General features: G+C 71.5%; 11 non-coding genes across 11 annotated transcripts; 5 read left to right on the top strand and 6 right to left on the bottom strand.

Annotated features, from left to right (window-relative positions):
- The first annotated feature begins 1,558 nt into the window (after positions 1-1,558).
- On the top strand, positions 1,559-1,629 carry TRNAG-GCC (transfer RNA glycine (anticodon GCC)). The gene has a single exon. It is a non-coding gene; the product is annotated as a tRNA-Gly (tRNA).
- Positions 1,630-5,457: 3,828 nt separating this feature from the next.
- Positions 5,458-5,529, bottom strand: TRNAE-CUC (transfer RNA glutamic acid (anticodon CUC)). Its single transcript has one exon. It is a non-coding gene; the product is annotated as a tRNA-Glu (tRNA).
- A 292-nt stretch (positions 5,530-5,821) lies between these two features.
- On the bottom strand, positions 5,822-5,893 carry TRNAG-UCC (transfer RNA glycine (anticodon UCC)). Its single transcript has one exon. It is a non-coding gene; the product is annotated as a tRNA-Gly (tRNA).
- Positions 5,894-6,655: 762 nt separating this feature from the next.
- On the bottom strand, positions 6,656-6,727 carry TRNAD-GUC (transfer RNA aspartic acid (anticodon GUC)). Its single transcript has one exon. It is a non-coding gene; the product is annotated as a tRNA-Asp (tRNA).
- A 640-nt stretch (positions 6,728-7,367) lies between these two features.
- TRNAL-CAG (transfer RNA leucine (anticodon CAG)) lies at positions 7,368-7,450 on the top strand. Its single transcript has one exon. It is a non-coding gene; the product is annotated as a tRNA-Leu (tRNA).
- A 1,600-nt stretch (positions 7,451-9,050) lies between these two features.
- TRNAG-GCC (transfer RNA glycine (anticodon GCC)) lies at positions 9,051-9,121 on the top strand. Its single transcript has one exon. It is a non-coding gene; the product is annotated as a tRNA-Gly (tRNA).
- Positions 9,122-12,995: 3,874 nt separating this feature from the next.
- Positions 12,996-13,067, bottom strand: TRNAE-CUC (transfer RNA glutamic acid (anticodon CUC)). Its single transcript has one exon. It is a non-coding gene; the product is annotated as a tRNA-Glu (tRNA).
- Positions 13,068-13,359: 292 nt separating this feature from the next.
- TRNAG-UCC (transfer RNA glycine (anticodon UCC)) lies at positions 13,360-13,431 on the bottom strand. Its single transcript has one exon. It is a non-coding gene; the product is annotated as a tRNA-Gly (tRNA).
- Positions 13,432-14,192: 761 nt separating this feature from the next.
- TRNAD-GUC (transfer RNA aspartic acid (anticodon GUC)) lies at positions 14,193-14,264 on the bottom strand. Its single transcript has one exon. It is a non-coding gene; the product is annotated as a tRNA-Asp (tRNA).
- A 640-nt stretch (positions 14,265-14,904) lies between these two features.
- On the top strand, positions 14,905-14,987 carry TRNAL-CAG (transfer RNA leucine (anticodon CAG)). Its single transcript has one exon. It is a non-coding gene; the product is annotated as a tRNA-Leu (tRNA).
- Positions 14,988-16,587: 1,600 nt separating this feature from the next.
- On the top strand, positions 16,588-16,658 carry TRNAG-GCC (transfer RNA glycine (anticodon GCC)). Its single transcript has one exon. It is a non-coding gene; the product is annotated as a tRNA-Gly (tRNA).
- The last annotated feature ends 1,150 nt before the right edge of the window (positions 16,659-17,808 follow it).

The following is a 17,808-nucleotide window of genomic DNA, read 5'->3' as shown; positions in this document are numbered from 1 at the left end:
TGGAGCCACGCCCTATCGCAAGCCCGCTCCTGCCTGGCCCGCCGCTCCGGCCTTGCGCCCTAGCACAAAGGGCCCAGTGCCGAGCCCTGACGCCTCGACGCTCCTGGCCCCAGGCTTGGCGCACACACGCCCTCCCCCACCAGGTCACGCGCCTTTCCCGCCCGATCCCACGCCCACCCCCGCAGGCCTGGGCCACTTGGCAGCACGTCTCTCCTCACCTGCTTTCCGGGGGCTGCGTTTTCCTTCCTTCCTCCCTCGGGCTCCCGCTCCCGCTCCCGCTCCACTCCCGCGGCCCCCTGCAGACCAGCCGGCGGCGCAAATGCCCAAAGCCCTCCGCATTCCGTTCTCCACCAGACTGGTGCCTGCTGAAGAGCGCCTCGCTCTCAGAGCCGTGCACTCCCGCCACCAGGAGCACACCGTCCCACAGAGAGCCCGTCCGTCCTTTCCGCCGGCCCCCATTCCCTTCTCTCCACACCCTCCTCAGGTGGCCCGAGGTGCCCACGACGATTTGCCACCTTGATGACGCTTTACCCTGCCCACACCTGCCTGCCTCCCTCCCGGGACCCAGGCTGCCCAGCCACCTGCTCGCCGGCCCACGACAGGGCCCTCCCTTCAGTGGGCCTGGCCCGGGAGTCCAGCCCGGGCAGGTGGCTCCCGTGAGCGCTGAGCCCAAGGAAGCCCTGGATCCCCAGGCCACCCACCTGGGCGCCCCAGCGAATCTCCGCGCCGGCAGCCGCTGCCCGGCCGGGACCCGAGGACCCCAGCGCGCTCCCTCACCGCGCTGTCGGCCAGCTAGCCAGCAGCCACTCTGCCGGAGCGCTCCCGCCAGCCAAGGTCGCGCTCTTGCCTCACAACCACCGCCGCCCTCCCCACGCCCCCCGCCCCCCCGCCGAGCTGGCCCCCGAGGGAGCGCTGCGCGCCCGAGATCACACACCTCGCTTCGCTCTCCTGGCCTGAGCGGCTACTCGGCGGCGCCGGCGGCGCTACGGGGCCTCCATCTCCTACACACGACACACGCGCCCGCCCACACCCACACCCACACACCCCACCCCGCGACAGCCCACCCCACGGCACCGCACGTGCGCACACAACCGGAGCTCCGGTCCGCCGCCCCGCCCGCCCTCGCACCCTCTGCCCCGGCCAGGAAGCCCTCGGCCAAAGGGGCTTTGGGTGGCGGCTGAGAGGAGCCGCGGAAGGCCACGGCCGTGCTCAGCCGCGCCTGCCACAGCCTCCCCCGCGCTGGGTGGGATTCGGGCGCTGGCCAGCCTGGGTCCGGCTCCCGGCTGCCCCTGGCCACCCCGGCAGGGCAGCGTCTCGCCGCGGCCCTCGACCGAGGAGAAAGCACCGCAGGAGCCTAGTCGGCCGGCGTGCGTCCCCGCCGCGCTCGGCCCGTCTGCGCCGCTCGCTAGGGCTCGGGACGTGCCTGGAGCCTCTGTCCCACACCGCGCGTCCGCCTCCTGCTCAAACGAAGCCGATGCTCCGAACAGGCCCGGACCCGGGTCTGGCCGCCGCTGGGGAGCGCCGCTGGGGAAGCCGTCTGGGGAGCGGCGCCATCGGTGCATGGGTGGTTCAGTGGTAGAATTCTCGCCTGCCACGCGGGAGGCCCGGGTTCGATTCCCGGCCCATGCAGCGCGCCGTCCCCTTTTGGCCGGCCCTGCAGCCCCAGCGCGCCCCCCGGCTTCCTCTGGCCCACGCTCAAGGCGCCTGGCCTAAACCAGCTCCGCTCCGGACCAGGCCGGAGCCCGCCCCTGCCCTTCCTCTCCGTCTCTCTCGCCCAGCGGACCAAACTCCACCCAGCGCCCGAGGCCCCTGGCCCGCCCACACGCCTCCCTTGCCCCTTTTCTCTTCAGGACCCTGAGCACCCCGCTTCGCTCACCCGCTTCCCTTCCAGCGAGGCTCCCCCGCACCACCACACACCCGCACGGCGCCGCGCCGCACCAGAGCCCACGGGGCCGCGCCCCACCTCCACGCCTTTCATCACGGTTCCTCCCTCCCGGTCTCACTCTACCCACACTGCCAGAGTCCTCCTCTCTTTGCACAACCAGGGGCAACCAAGTTGCCACCCCGAGCCCTGATCCGTCCCATTCTCCTCCAGGGACCCTCACAAACTCACTGGGCTGCACCAGGAAGACCCGATGCATGGCACCACATGCTCCCGACGCGCGCCCTATAGTCTCTTGAGGCCCCGCTTGGCCGCAGTGGCCTTCCAACTCCGCCGCTCCTGCCACGCTAGGACCCCCGCCAACACCAGGTCCACCAACGCCCGCGCCAGCACTAGCACCAGCAGCACCAGTCTCCCCCTCCGCCGCCACCACCACCACCACCACCAGTCCTCCATCACCACACCGCGTCGGGCACCATCGCCCAGAGCAGGGAAGTTCTCCACCATCAGCACCACCCACCCCACCACCAAGTCCACCACCAAGTCCACCACCACGATCACCAGCAGGACCAAGTCCGCCACCAGCGCACCAGCTTGGCATCATTGCCAACGGTACCAAAGTCCTCCACGATCACCACCCCCACCCCCACCGCCACCACCGCCACCTCCACCATCACCAACACCGCCACCTCCAACATCGCCACCACCAACAACTCCACCACCACCGCCACCTCCAGCACCAGCACCACCACCATCACCAGCAGGACCAAGTCCACCGCCAGCTCACCAGCATGGGCATCATTGCCAACAGTACCGAAGTCCTCCACGATCACCACCCCCACCACCCCCGCCACCACCGCCACCACCACCAGCTCCACCACCACCACCGCCACCTCCACCACCACCACCACCACCATCACCAGCAGGACCAAGTCCACCGCCAGCTCAGCAGCATGGGCATCATTGCCAACGGTACCGAAGTCCTCCACGATCACCACCCCCGCCACCCCCGCCACCCCCGCCACCCCCGCCACCACCTCCACCAACTCCACCAGCTCCACCAACACCAGCTCCACCACCAAGTCCACCATCACCACACCGCGTCGGGCACCATCGCCAACACTCCTGGAGTCCATCACCACCGCCGCCGCCACCGGGACCGTGCACACCATCGCCACAGCAGCCCGCGCACCGGCACCAAGAGCACCGAGGTCAACCCCCAGCACCAGCAGCAGCAGCACCAAGTCGTCCTCCACCAGCAACACAAGCACCAGCACAGCCTGCACCTCCAGCCCCACCAGCCCCTCCTGCCCCAACATCCCCTCACGGTTCCCCTGCCTGCACGCCCCCTCCTCTCCAAGTCCTCACTGGTCAATGATCCTGTGTGGCATTTGTCCCTTTGGCCTCTCTGAATCTCAAGCCCAGGACGCCCCCTGACGCATGACTGGCTGTCCCGATGACAGGTGATCGAAGTCTCGGGGGCGGTGGAATCCCTCACCCCGTTGGGACGGCTCCTAGACCCGGGCCCGCCCTCTCTCTGTGTCTCCCTTCGGCCTGCCCGCCGGCCTGCTTCCCACCCACGCCCCCCACACCCCACCCCTTGGCCTGACCACCTTGCAGCACCGCACAGCAGTCTCCCCCCGCGCACCTCCTCCGCCACGGTCCTGTCCCGCCACGGGGGCCTCCAGCTCTCTTGCACCGGGGCCCGCTCCCCAGCACTTGCCACGCGCAGCTCCTGCCAGCCTCCAGGCTGGACCCCTCCCACCCACCCCCCACCCCCATCGCTCACATTCTCGGCTGGCAGTCCCGGCCTCCCACACGCTCCTCAGGCACACTCGTGCTCTCTCCCCTCCCCTACCTCAGAGCTCACCCTCCCGCACAGGTGCTCACGTCCATGCCTGGCATGGCGCCGGGGAAGGAGCTCTTCCCCCGCCCCACCGAAGCCTCTGCAGACACCCTGCCCGACTGTCCAGCCGCACTCTGGACCGGTCCCGCAAGCCCCACACCTCCCCGCGCCGGGCACCCCACCCACACACCCGGGCTGCCCCCGGCCCTCCCCTCCTTCTGGGATCCTCCTCGCTCTATGCCCTGACCCCCGTGGGAGGCCACCCACGTGAGTAAACACCTTCATCCCGCGGCATCCCCCACCACACACGCTCCACACACACCCCCCCACACACGCTCACACCCACACACCCCACACACACCCCACACGCACCCAGACACACCCCCACACGCTCACACCACACACACACACACACACACACACCCACACACCCACAGAAGCAATGGCGCTGAGGGAAGTTCCCGTGGTGATGGTCAGCGCCCGGCTGCCCACAGCGGCTCCTTTCCACCGCTGGGACGACCTTGCCCCAACCCAGCCAGTGTGGTGCCGCGGCAGGTTTGGCCGGTGCACGGGCTGTCCGCTTGGGCTCCTGAAGGAGACAATCTCTGAACAGACAGCAGACCCGTGGCGGACAGAGGCGTGCAAGTGTTTCTGGGAAGGAGACCGTGGTCTGCGATTTAGCTGGAGGAGCACCCGGACAAGACGACGGGCACAGGGCTGGAGACAGGGCTGGAGTAGCTCCTGGCTAGGTGTCGGCTAAGGCGCCAGTGGGAAAACCTTCAACGGGCAAACTCGGCCGTGGGCCTGCGCGGTGGCGGTCGGGGCTGGGGGAGGTGGAAGGCGTTCCAGGGAACACGCTTGCCACTTTGCCGTGGGACTCAAGGGATGGGTGATGCGATTTCAAGAACCTGTTGGCTACAAGTCCACCGTCTGTCTCCGGTGTGCCTCCACCCCCTCCCCCTGCTTGGCTGTTGGGTTTTCCCCACCGGCCTCCCGAATCTTCCTGCTGTCTCTCCTGCACTGCCCGTCGGTTCTGCTTCGTGCACGCGTCCACGTTCGCTCTCCCAACTCCACATCCCCGGCGCAACCGTGCCGCTCTCTGCTCGTGGTGGCCGGGAAGCTGGACCGAGCGGTGGCTGGCCCGAGGGCGAGGGAAGGGACCAGGGGCTCCAGCAGGTGTCCCGACGCAAAGAGGCAGATCGCTCACCCTGCCCCGACCTCTTCCCCCTCCGACCCCCCACCCCCCCGGCCCGCTTCCCCGCACCGTCAGCACTCAGTAGCACCTCCGGAAGGAGCAAGGGGTGGCTTGTCAGGGGTGGCGGGGTTTCTCCTGGCGGCAGCAGTGCAGCCGGAGAGTCCAAGCCCCTGCGGTGGCCGGACGTGCGGGCGTCTGTGGGTGGCCCCGCGTGAGGACAGAGGGTATCGCGCGCGCGCGCGCGCGTGCGCGCGGCCTCTCGGGTTTGGGACGGAGGAAGAGGGGGAGCCATGCGAGCGCCCAGGCGAGGCGCCGACGCGCTGCCGTTGGGCGGCCGGCCCGCTGGCGAGGCCAAAAGGGTTGGGCTGGCCGAGGCGACAGGGCAAGGCTTGGGCTCGGCCGTGCGCCTGGCCTTGTCTGGGCCCCGAGGCCGTGGGGCTAGCCGCGAGGCAAGGGAGAAGCCAGCCAGCTTCGGCTAAAAGGGGTGCGGATGCGCTGGGGAGAGGTCGGGAGGCCGAGAGGAAGAAGAAAGGCTTCCCTGACCGGGAATCGAACCCGGGCCGCGGCGGTGAGAGCGCCGAATCCTAACCACTAGACCACCAGGGAGCGTCGGGCTCTGCGCCTGGCCCGCGCGCCCTGGGCGCAGCGCCTCCAGACCACCCCGTCGCCTCCGCTTTGGCTCCAAGGCCCCTGCCTGGCCACGGCCAGCCGCCCGCCCGCCCTACCAACCCACCCGCCCTGCCGGCAGCACCCTCAAAACGCTGCGCACCTCCTTCCCTCCCTCACACACGCGCTCAGCCTCGGGCCACGCTCCGGCTCCGGGCTCTCGGCTCCCGGCTCCCGGCTCCCATCGGGCCTGGGCACGAGGGCCCTGGAGCCGTGCAAAAGGTTGGCCAGCTGCGTTGGCCGGGAATCGAACCCGGGTCAACTGCTTGGAAGGCAGCTATGCTCACCACTATACCACCAACGCTGCACAGCCCCGGCCGCCCCGAGACGCCGGCGCACGCTTCGCAGAGGCGCCTTCACGCCTTCTCGCCGCCGCCTGGGCCGCCTGGCGCCGCCCTGCCCCGACGTGCCGCCGGTCGGCAGCTCTGCGCTGCCGCAGGCGCCAGCAGCGGCCGCCCCAGCCCCAGCCGCAGCCCCAGCGCCAGCCCCAGCCCCAGCCCCAGCCCCAGCGCCAGGCCCAGCCCCGCCAGCACGACGCCGCTGTGCGGCTCCGCAGGCCCGACCGCCCGCCGCCCGCCTCTGGGGGGCGCTCTGGCCGCCGTGCCGCTCCCCCGGCCCTCGGCTGCCGGCCGGGCATTCCCCGCCCCGCGAGACACGCTGCCCTCCGGCGACCCGCTCGCCCGGGCCCTTCTCCGCGGAGTGCCCGGCGAGGCCACATCCCGCACCCACAGAGGACCCGACCCAGCCGCCGCCCACCCCGTCCCCCGCGCCCATCCAGCACCGGGCAGCGTCGCGTCGCCGAGGAGCCCGTTGCGGCCAGTCACTCGTCAGGCGCCGGGGGCACGACAGGAGGCCCTGGCTGGGCCGTGGTGACCCCGCACGCGCGCGCGCGCGCGCGCCGGGGTCACGAGGAAGGCAAAGGGGTGGGGGCGCTCGACGGTGGGCAAGCCGGGCACCCGTCGTCGCCCCGCGCTTCTCGCCGGACGCGCGAGGGAGGAGAAGGGCCCTGGGGGCAAGCGTTTGGACAGAGCGGCGGTGGCGCCGGCGACCAAAAAGGGCGTCTTGCCTCCCCGTCGGGGAATCGAACCCCGGTCTCCCGCGTGACAGGCGGGGATACTCACCACTATACTAACGAGGACGGCGGCGGCGGCCACCCGGGCGCCCGCCCCCTCTCCGCCTGCCCGCCCACGCCTACCCCTGCCCTCGACGCCCTGCCTTACGCAGGCGCCCGCCACGTGCCACACCCGACCGGACCCCAAACCAACCGCGCCAGCCCGCACAGCAGCCCTCCCAGCCCGACTCGGAGTGGACCCCAGGCCCGGGCCCCGGACCCGGACGGCGCGGAACACTCCGAGTGCGCCGGCGCCTAGGGCCTGCCCGGCGCGGATCGCGCAGGGAGAAGAGGCCCGAGCGGGCAAGCAAGGATGCGAGCAGGAGGACGGGCGCCCCGGATGGGCAGGGGCGGAGGAGGGAGGGCGGCGAGGACCTAGTGGGGGTGGGGGGTGGGGGGTGGGGGGCGGCGGCGGCGGCCAGACAGGCTGGGCCGACGCCGGTCTCTGGGTGCGGGGCCGCGATGTGCGAGGGGGCGGGGCGGCGCGGGGCGAGGCGGCGGCGACGGCGGCGGCCGCGGCGGGCGCGGCGCCAGGCGAGGCGGCTGGCGCTGCTCCTGGTCGGCCGGGGCGCGCGTCCCGTCCCTTGCGCGCCCACACAGCCGCCAGCCGCCGCCAGCGTTCGCGCCGGGTCCCAGCCAGGCGAGCGGCGACGCGCCCAGGCCCGCCGTCAGGATGGCCGAGCGGTCTAAGGCGCTGCGTTCAGGTCGCAGTCTCCCCTGGAGGCGTGGGTTCGAATCCCACTCCTGACACGCCCACCTTTTGGCCCGCCCCACCAGGGCACCGGACCCCGGCGGGCCTGGAGCCACGCCCTATCGCAAGCCCGCTCCTGCCTGGCCCGCCGCTCCGGCCTTGCGCCCTAGCACAAAGGGCCCAGTGCCGAGCCCTGACGCCTCGACGCTCCTGGCCCCAGGCTTGGCGCACACACGCCCTCCCCCACCAGGTCACGCGCCTTTCCCGCCCGATCCCACGCCCACCCCCGCAGGCCTGGGCCACTTGGCAGCACGTCTCTCCTCACCTGCTTTCCGGGGGCTGCGTTTTCCTTCCTTCCTCCCTCGGGCTCCCGCTCCCGCTCCACTCCCGCGGCCCCCTGCAGACCAGCCGGCGGCGCAAATGCCCAAAGCCCTCCGCATTCCGTTCTCCACCAGACTGGTGCCTGCTGAAGAGCGCCTCGCTCTCAGAGCCGTGCACTCCCGCCACCAGGAGCACACCGTCCCACAGAGAGCCCGTCCGTCCTTTCCGCCGGCCCCCATTCCCTTCTCTCCACACCCTCCTCAGGTGGCCCGAGGTGCCCACGACGATTTGCCACCTTGATGACGCTTTACCCTGCCCACACCTGCCTGCCTCCCTCCCGGGACCCAGGCTGCCCAGCCACCTGCTCGCCGGCCCACGACAGGGCCCTCCCTTCAGTGGGCCTGGCCCGGGAGTCCAGCCCGGGCAGGTGGCTCCCGTGAGCGCTGAGCCCAAGGAAGCCCTGGATCCCCAGGCCACCCACCTGGGCGCCCCAGCGCATCTCCGCGCCGGCAGCCGCTGCCCGGCCGGGACCCGAGGACCCCAGCGCGCTCCCTCACCGCGCTGTCGGCCAGCTAGCCAGCAGCCACTCTGCCGGAGCGCTCCCGCCAGCCAAGGTCGCGCTCTTGCCTCACAACCACCGCCGCCCTCCCCACGCCCCCCGCCCCCCCGCCGAGCTGGCCCCCGAGGGAGCGCTGCGCGCCCGAGCTCACACACCTCGCTTCGCTCTCCTGGCCTGAGCGGCTACTCGGCGGCGCCGGCGGCGCTACGGGGCCTCCATCTCCTACACACGACACACGCGCCCGCCCACACCCACACCCACACACCCCACCCCGCGACAGCCCACCCCACGGCACCGCACGTGCGCACACAACCGGAGCTCCGGTCCGCCGCCCCGCCCGCCCTCGCACCCTCTGCCCCGGCCAGGAAGCCCTCGGCCAAAGGGGCTTTGGGTGGCGGCTGAGAGGAGCCGCGGAAGGCCACGGCCGTGCTCAGCCGCGCCTGCCACAGCCTCCCCCGCGCTGGGTGGGATTCGGGCGCTGGCCAGCCTGGGTCCGGCTCCCGGCTGCCCCTGGCCACCCCGGCAGGGCAGCGTCTCGCCGCGGCCCTCGACCGAGGAGAAAGCACCGCAGGAGCCTAGTCGGCCGGCGTGCGTCCCCGCCGCGCTCGGCCCGTCTGCGCCGCTCGCTAGGGCTCGGGACGTGCCTGGAGCCTCTGTCCCACACCGCGCGTCCGCCTCCTGCTCAAACGAAGCCGATGCTCCGAACAGGCCCGGACCCGGGTCTGGCCGCCGCTGGGGAGCGCCGCTGGGGAAGCCGTCTGGGGAGCGGCGCCATCGGTGCATGGGTGGTTCAGTGGTAGAATTCTCGCCTGCCACGCGGGAGGCCCGGGTTCGATTCCCGGCCCATGCAGCGCGCCGTCCCCTTTTGGCCGGCCCTGCAGCCCCAGCGCGCCCCCCGGCTTCCTCTGGCCCACGCTCAAGGCGCCTGGCCTAAACCAGCTCCGCTCCGGACCAGGCCGGAGCCCGCCCCTGCCCTTCCTCTCCGTCTCTCTCGCCCAGCGGACCAAACTCCACCCAGCGCCCGAGGCCCCTGGCCCGCCCACACGCCTCCCTTGCCCCTTTTCTCTTCAGGACCCTGAGCACCCCGCTTCGCTCACCCGCTTCCCTTCCAGCGAGGCTCCCCCGCACCACCACACACCCGCACGGCGCCGCGCCGCACCAGAGCCCACGGGGCCGCGCCCCACCTCCACGCCTTTCATCACGGTTCCTCCCTCCCGGTCTCACTCTACCCACACTGCCAGAGTCCTCCTCTCTTTGCACAACCAGGGGCAACCAAGTTGCCACCCCGAGCCCTGATCCGTCCCATTCTCCTCCAGGGACCCTCACAAACTCACTGGGCTGCACCAGGAAGACCCGATGCATGGCACCACATGCTCCCGACGCGCGCCCTATAGTCTCTTGAGGCCCCGCTTGGCCGCAGTGGCCTTCCAACTCCGCCGCTCCTGCCACGCTAGGACCCCCGCCAACACCAGGTCCACCAACGCCCGCGCCAGCACTAGCACCAGCAGCACCAGTCTCCCCCTCCGCCGCCACCACCACCACCACCACCAGTCCTCCATCACCACACCGCGTCGGGCACCATCGCCCAGAGCAGGGAAGTTCTCCACCATCAGCACCACCCACCCCACCACCAAGTCCACCACCAAGTCCACCACCACGATCACCAGCAGGACCAAGTCCGCCACCAGCGCACCAGCTTGGCATCATTGCCAACGGTACCGAAGTCCTCCACGATCACCACCCCCACCCCCACCGCCACCACCGCCACCTCCACCATCACCACCACCGCCACCTCCAACATCGCCACCACCAACAACTCCACCACCACCGCCACCTCGACCATCGCCACCACCACCACCACCACCACCAACTCCACCACCACCGCCACCTCCAGCACCAGCACCACCACCATCACCAGCAGGACCAAGTCCACCGCCAGCTCACCAGCATGGGCATCATTGCCAACAGTACCGAAGTCCTCCACGATCACCACCCCCACCACCCCCGCCACCACCGCCACCACCACCAGCTCCACCACCACCACCGCCACCTCCACCACCACCACCACCACCATCACCAGCAGGACCAAGTCCACCGCCAGCTCAGCAGCATGGGCATCATTGCCAACGGTACCGAAGTCCTCCACGATCACCACCCCCGCCACCCCCGCCACCCCCGCCACCCCCGCCACCACCTCCACCAACTCCACCAGCTCCACCAACACCAGCTCCACCACCAAGTCCACCATCACCACACCGCGTCGGGCACCATCGCCAACACTCCTGGAGTCCATCACCACCGCCGCCGCCACCGGGACCGTGCACACCATCGCCACAGCAGCCCGCGCACCGGCACCAAGAGCACCGAGGTCAACCCCCAGCACCAGCAGCAGCAGCACCAAGTCGTCCTCCACCAGCAACACAAGCACCAGCACAGCCTGCACCTCCAGCCCCACCAGCCCCTCCTGCCCCAACATCCCCTCACGGTTCCCCTGCCTGCACGCCCCCTCCTCTCCAAGTCCTCACTGGTCAATGATCCTGTGTGGCATTTGTCCCTTTGGCCTCTCTGAATCTCAAGCCCAGGACGCCCCCTGACGCATGACTGGCTGTCCCGATGACAGGTGATCGAAGTCTCGGGGGCGGTGGAATCCCTCACCCCGTTGGGACGGCTCCTAGACCCGGGCCCGCCCTCTCTCTGTGTCTCCCTTCGGCCTGCCCGCCGGCCTGCTTCCCACCCACGCCCCCCACACCCCACCCCTTGGCCTGACCACCTTGCAGCACCGCACAGCAGTCTCCCCCCGCGCACCTCCTCCGCCACGGTCCTGTCCCGCCACGGGGGCCTCCAGCTCTCTTGCACCGGGGCCCGCTCCCCAGCACTTGCCACGCGCAGCTCCTGCCAGCCTCCAGGCTGGACCCCTCCCACCCACCCCCCACCCCCATCGCTCACATTCTCGGCTGGCAGTCCCGGCCTCCCACACGCTCCTCAGGCACACTCGTGCTCTCTCCCCTCCCCTACCTCAGAGCTCACCCTCCCGCACAGGTGCTCACGTCCATGCCTGGCATGGCGCCGGGGAAGGAGCTCTTCCCCCGCCCCACCGAAGCCTCTGCAGACACCCTGCCCGACTGTCCAGCCGCACTCTGGACCGGTCCCGCAAGCCCCACACCTCCCCGCGCCGGGCACCCCACCCACACACCCGGGCTGCCCCCGGCCCTCCCCTCCTTCTGGGATCCTCCTCGCTCTATGCCCTGACCCCCGTGGGAGGCCACCCACGTGAGTAAACACCTTCATCCCGCGGCATCCCCCACCACACACGCTCCACACACACCCCCCCACACACGCTCACACCCACACACCCCACACACACCCCACACGCATCCAGACACACCCCCACACGCTCACACCACACACACACACACACACACACCCACACACCCACAGAAGCAATGGCGCTGAGGGAAGTTCCCGTGGTGATGGTCAGCGCCCGGCTGCCCACAGCGGCTCCTTTCCACCGCTGGGACGACCTTGCCCCAACCCAGCCAGTGTGGTGCCGCGGCAGGTTTGGCCGGTGCACGGGCTGTCCGCTTGGGCTCCTGAAGGAGACAATCTCTGAACAGACAGCAGACCCGTGGCGGACAGAGGCGTGCAAGTGTTTCTGGGAAGGAGACCGTGGTCTGCGATTTAGCTGGAGGAGCACCCGGACAAGACGACGGGCACAGGGCTGGAGACAGGGCTGGAGTAGCTCCTGGCTAGGTGTCGGCTAAGGCGCCAGTGGGAAAACCTTCAACGGGCAAACTCGGCCGTGGGCCTGCGCGGTGGCGGTCGGGGCTGGGGGAGGTGGAAGGCGTTCCAGGGAACACGCTTGCCACTTTGCCGTGGGACTCAAGGGATGGGTGATGCGATTTCAAGAACCTGTTGGCTACAAGTCCACCGTCTGTCTCCGGTGTGCCTCCACGCCCTCCCCCTGCTTGGCTGTTGGGTTTTCCCCACCGGCCTCCCGAATCTTCCTGCTGTCTCTCCTGCACTGCCCGTCGGTTCTGCTTCGTGCACGCGTCCACGTTCGCTCTCCCAACTCCACATCCCCGGCGCAACCGTGCCGCTCTCTGCTCGTGGTGGCCGGGAAGCTGGACCGAGCGGTGGCTGGCCCGAGGGCGAGGGAAGGGACCAGGGGCTCCAGCAGGTGTCCCGACGCAAAGAGGCAGATCGCTCACCCTGCCCCGACCTCTTCCCCCTCCGACCCCCCACCCCCCCGGCCCACTTCCCCGCACCGTCAGCACTCAGTAGCACCTCCGGAAGGAGCAAGGGGTGGCTTGTCAGGGGTGGCGGGGTTTCTCCTGGCGGCAGCAGTGCAGCCGGAGAGTCCAAGCCCCTGCGGTGGCCGGACGTGCGGGCGTCTGTGGGTGGCCCCGCGTGAGGACAGAGGGTATCGCGCGCGCGCGTGCGCGCGGCCTCTCGGGTTTGGGACGGAGGAAGAGGGGGAGCCATGCGAGCGCCCAGGCGAGGCGCCGACGCGCTGCCGTTGGGCGGCCGGCCCGCTGGCGAGGCCAAAAGGGTTGGGCTGGCCGAGGCGACAGGGCAAGGCTTGGGCTCGGCCGTGCGCCTGGCCTTGTCTGGGCCCCGAGGCCGTGGGGCTAGCCGCGAGGCAAGGGAGAAGCCAGCCAGCTTCGGCTAAAAGGGGTGCGGATGCGCTGGGGAGAGGTCGGGAGGCCGAGAGGAAGAAGAAAGGCTTCCCTGACCGGGAATCGAACCCGGGCCGCGGCGGTGAGAGCGCCGAATCCTAACCACTAGACCACCAGGGAGCGTCGGGCTCTGCGCCTGGCCCGCGCGCCCTGGGCGCAGCGCCTCCAGACCACCCCGTCGCCTCCGCTTTGGCTCCAAGGCCCCTGCCTGGCCACGGCCAGCCGCCCGCCCGCCCTACCAACCCACCCGCCCTGCCGGCAGCACCCTCAAAACGCTGCGCACCTCCTTCCCTCCCTCACACACGCGCTCAGCCTCGGGCCACGCTCCGGCTCCGGGCTCTCGGCTCCCGGCTCCCGGCTCCCATCGGGCCTGGGCACGAGGGCCCTGGAGCCGTGCAAAAGGTTGGCCAGCTGCGTTGGCCGGGAATCGAACCCGGGTCAACTGCTTGGAAGGCAGCTATGCTCACCACTATACCACCAACGCTGCACAGCCCCGGCCGCCCCGAGACGCCGGCGCACGCTTCGCAGAGGCGCCTTCACGCCTTCTCGCCGCCGCCTGGGCCGCCTGGCGCCGCCCTGCCCCGACGTGCCGCCGGTCGGCAGCTCTGCGCTGCCGCAGGCGCCAGCAGCGGCCGCCCCAGCCCCAGCCGCAGCCCCAGCGCCAGCCCCAGCCCCAGCCGCAGCCCCAGCGCCAGGCCCAGCCCCGCCAGCACGACGCCCCTGTGCGGCTCCGCAGGCCCGACCGCCCGCCGCCCGCCTCTGGGGGGCGCTCTGGCCGCCGTGCCGCTCCCCCGGCCCTCGGCTGCCGGCCGGGCATTCCCCGCCCCGCGAGACACGCTGCCCTCCGGCGACCCGCTCGCCCGGGCCCTTCTCCGCGGAGTGCCCGGCGAGGCCACATCCCGCACCCACAGAGGACCCGACCCAGCCGCCGCCCACCCCGTCCCCCGCGCCCATCCAGCACCGGGCAGCGTCGCGTCGCCGAGGAGCCCGTTGCGGCCAGTCACTCGTCAGGCGCCGGGGGCACGACAGGAGGCCCTGGCTGGGCCGTGGTGACCCCGCACGCGCGCGCGCGCGCGCCCGGGGTCACGAGGAAGGCAAAGGGGTGGGGGCGCTCGACGGTGGGCAAGCCGGGCACCCGTCGTCGCCCCGCGCTTCTCGCCGGACGCGCGAGGGAGGAGAAGGGCCCTGGGGGCAAGCGTTTGGACAGAGCGGCGGTGGCGCCGGCGACCAAAAAGGGCGTCTTGCCTCCCCGTCGGGGAATCGAACCCCGGTCTCCCGCGTGACAGGCGGGGATACTCACCACTATACTAACGAGGACGGCGGCGGCGGCCACCCGGGCGCCCGCCCCCTCTCCGCCTGCCCGCCCACGCCTACCCCTGCCCTCGACGCCCTGCCTTACGCAGGCGCCCGCCACGTGCCACACCCGACCGGACCCCAAACCAACCGCGCCAGCCCGCACAGCAGCCCTCCCAGCCCGACTCGGAGTGGACCCCAGGCCCGGGCCCCGGACCCGGACGGCGCGGAACACTCCGAGTGCGCCGGCGCCTAGGGCCTGCCCGGCGCGGATCGCGCAGGGAGAAGAGGCCCGAGCGGGCAAGCAAGGATGCGAGCAGGAGGACGGGCGCCCCGGATGGGCAGGGGCGGAGGAGGGAGGGCGGCGAGGACCTAGTGGGGGTGGGGGGTGGGGGGTGGGGGGCGGCGGCGGCGGCCAGACAGGCTGGGCCGACGCCGGTCTCTGGGTGCGGGGCCGCGATGTGCGAGGGGGCGGGGCGGCGCGGGGCGAGGCGGCGGCGACGGCGGCGGCCGCGGCGGGCGCGGCGCCAGGCGAGGCGGCTGGCGCTGCTCCTGGTCGGCCGGGGCGCGCGTCCCGTCCCTTGCGCGCCCACACAGCCGCCAGCCGCCGCCAGCGTTCGCGCCGGGTCCCAGCCAGGCGAGCGGCGACGCGCCCAGGCCCGCCGTCAGGATGGCCGAGCGGTCTAAGGCGCTGCGTTCAGGTCGCAGTCTCCCCTGGAGGCGTGGGTTCGAATCCCACTCCTGACACGCCCACCTTTTGGCCCGCCCCACCAGGGCACCGGACCCCGGCGGGCCTGGAGCCACGCCCTATCGCAAGCCCGCTCCTGCCTGGCCCGCCGCTCCGGCCTTGCGCCCTAGCACAAAGGGCCCAGTGCCGAGCCCTGACGCCTCGACGCTCCTGGCCCCAGGCTTGGCGCACACACGCCCTCCCCCACCAGGTCACGCGCCTTTCCCGCCCGATCCCACGCCCACCCCCGCAGGCCTGGGCCACTTGGCAGCACGTCTCTCCTCACCTGCTTTCCGGGGGCTGCGTTTTCCTTCCTTCCTCCCTCGGGCTCCCGCTCCCGCTCCACTCCCGCGGCCCCCTGCAGACCAGCCGGCGGCGCAAATGCCCAAAGCCCTCCGCATTCCGTTCTCCACCAGACTGGTGCCTGCTGAAGAGCGCCTCGCTCTCAGAGCCGTGCACTCCCGCCACCAGGAGCACACCGTCCCACAGAGAGCCCGTCCGTCCTTTCCGCCGGCCCCCATTCCCTTCTCTCCACACCCTCCTCAGGTGGCCCGAGGTGCCCACGACGATTTGCCACCTTGATGACGCTTTACCCTGCCCACACCTGCCTGCCTCCCTCCCGGGACCCAGGCTGCCCAGCCACCTGCTCGCCGGCCCACGACAGGGCCCTCCCTTCAGTGGGCCTGGCCCGGGAGTCCAGCCCGGGCAGGTGGCTCCCGTGAGCGCTGAGCCCAAGGAAGCCCTGGATCCCCAGGCCACCCACCTGGGCGCCCCAGCGCATCTCCGCGCCGGCAGCCGCTGCCCGGCCGGGACCCGAGGACCCCAGCGCGCTCCCTCACCGCGCTGTCGGCCAGCTAGCCAGCAGCCACTCTGCCGGAGCGCTCCCGCCAGCCAAGGTCGCGCTCTTGCCTCACAACCACCGCCGCCCTCCCCACGCCCCCCGCCCCCCCGCCGAGCTGGCCCCCGAGGGAGCGCTGCGCGCCCGAGCTCACACACCTCGCTTCGCTCTCCTGGCCTGAGCGGCTACTCGGCGGCGCCGGCGGCGCTACGGGGCCTCCATCTCCTACACACGACACACGCGCCCGCCCACACCCACACCCACACACCCCACCCCGCGACAGCCCACCCCACGGCACCGCACGTGCGCACACAACCGGAGCTCCGGTCCGCCGCCCCGCCCGCCCTCGCACCCTCTGCCCCGGCCAGGAAGCCCTCGGCCAAAGGGGCTTTGGGTGGCGGCTGAGAGGAGCCGCGGAAGGCCACGGCCGTGCTCAGCCGCGCCTGCCACAGCCTCCCCCGCGCTGGGTGGGATTCGGGCGCTGGCCAGCCTGGGTCCGGCTCCCGGCTGCCCCTGGCCACCCCGGCAGGGCAGCGTCTCGCCGCGGCCCTCGACCGAGGAGAAAGCACCGCAGGAGCCTAGTCGGCCGGCGTGCGTCCCCGCCGCGCTCGGCCCGTCTGCGCCGCTCGCTAGGGCTCGGGACGTGCCTGGAGCCTCTGTCCCACACCGCGCGTCCGCCTCCTGCTCAAACGAAGCCGATGCTCCGAACAGGCCCGGACCCGGGTCTGGCCGCCGCTGGGGAGCGCCGCTGGGGAAGCCGTCTGGGGAGCGGCGCCATCGGTGCATGGGTGGTTCAGTGGTAGAATTCTCGCCTGCCACGCGGGAGGCCCGGGTTCGATTCCCGGCCCATGCAGCGCGCCGTCCCCTTTTGGCCGGCCCTGCAGCCCCAGCGCGCCCCCCGGCTTCCTCTGGCCCACGCTCAAGGCGCCTGGCCTAAACCAGCTCCGCTCCGGACCAGGCCGGAGCCCGCCCCTGCCCTTCCTCTCCGTCTCTCTCGCCCAGCGGACCAAACTCCACCCAGCGCCCGAGGCCCCTGGCCCGCCCACACGCCTCCCTTGCCCCTTTTCTCTTCAGGACCCTGAGCACCCCGCTTCGCTCACCCGCTTCCCTTCCAGCGAGGCTCCCCCGCACCACCACACACCCGCACGGCGCCGCGCCGCACCAGAGCCCACGGGGCCGCGCCCCACCTCCACGCCTTTCATCACGGTTCCTCCCTCCCGGTCTCACTCTACCCACACTGCCAGAGTCCTCCTCTCTTTGCACAACCAGGGGCAACCAAGTTGCCACCCCGAGCCCTGATCCGTCCCATTCTCCTCCAGGGACCCTCACAAACTCACTGGGCTGCACCAGGAAGACCCGATGCATGGCACCACATGCTCCCGACGCGCGCCCTATAGTCTCTTGAGGCCCCGCTTGGCCGCAGTGGCCTTCCAACTCCGCCGCTCCTGCCACGCTAGGACCCCCGCCAACACCAGGTCCACCAACGCCCGCGCCAGCACTAGCACCAGCAGCACCAGTCTCCCCCTCCGCCGCCACCACCACCACCACCACCAGTCCTCCATCACCACACCGCGTCGGGCACCATCGCCCAGAGCAGGGAAGTTCTCCACCATCAGCACCACCCACCCCACCACCAAGTCCACCACCAAGTCCACCACCACGATCACCAGCAGGACCAAGTCCGCCACCAGCGCACCAGCTTGGCATCATTGCCAACGGTACCGAAGTCCTCCACGATCACCACCCCCACCCCCACCGCCACCACCGCCACCTCCACCATCACCACCACCGCCACCTCCAACATCGCCACCACCAACAACTCCACCACCACCGCCACCTCGACCATCGCCACCACCACCACCACCACCACCAACTCCACCACCACCGCCACCTCCAGCACCAGCACCACCACCATCACCAGCAGGACCAAGTCCACCGCCAGCTCACCAGCATGGGCATCATTGCCAACAGTACCGAAGTCCTCCACGATCACCACCCCCACC

This window comes from Mirounga angustirostris, unplaced genomic scaffold, assembly GCF_029215605.1.
Source record: "Mirounga angustirostris isolate CCGP_5_RB_7025 unplaced genomic scaffold, mMirAng1.0.hap1 SCAF_6, whole genome shotgun sequence".
Taxonomy (NCBI): domain Eukaryota; kingdom Metazoa; phylum Chordata; class Mammalia; order Carnivora; family Phocidae; genus Mirounga; species Mirounga angustirostris.
The sequence above is the reverse complement of the archived record's forward strand: the minus strand, read 5'-3'. Positions and strand labels throughout refer to the sequence as shown.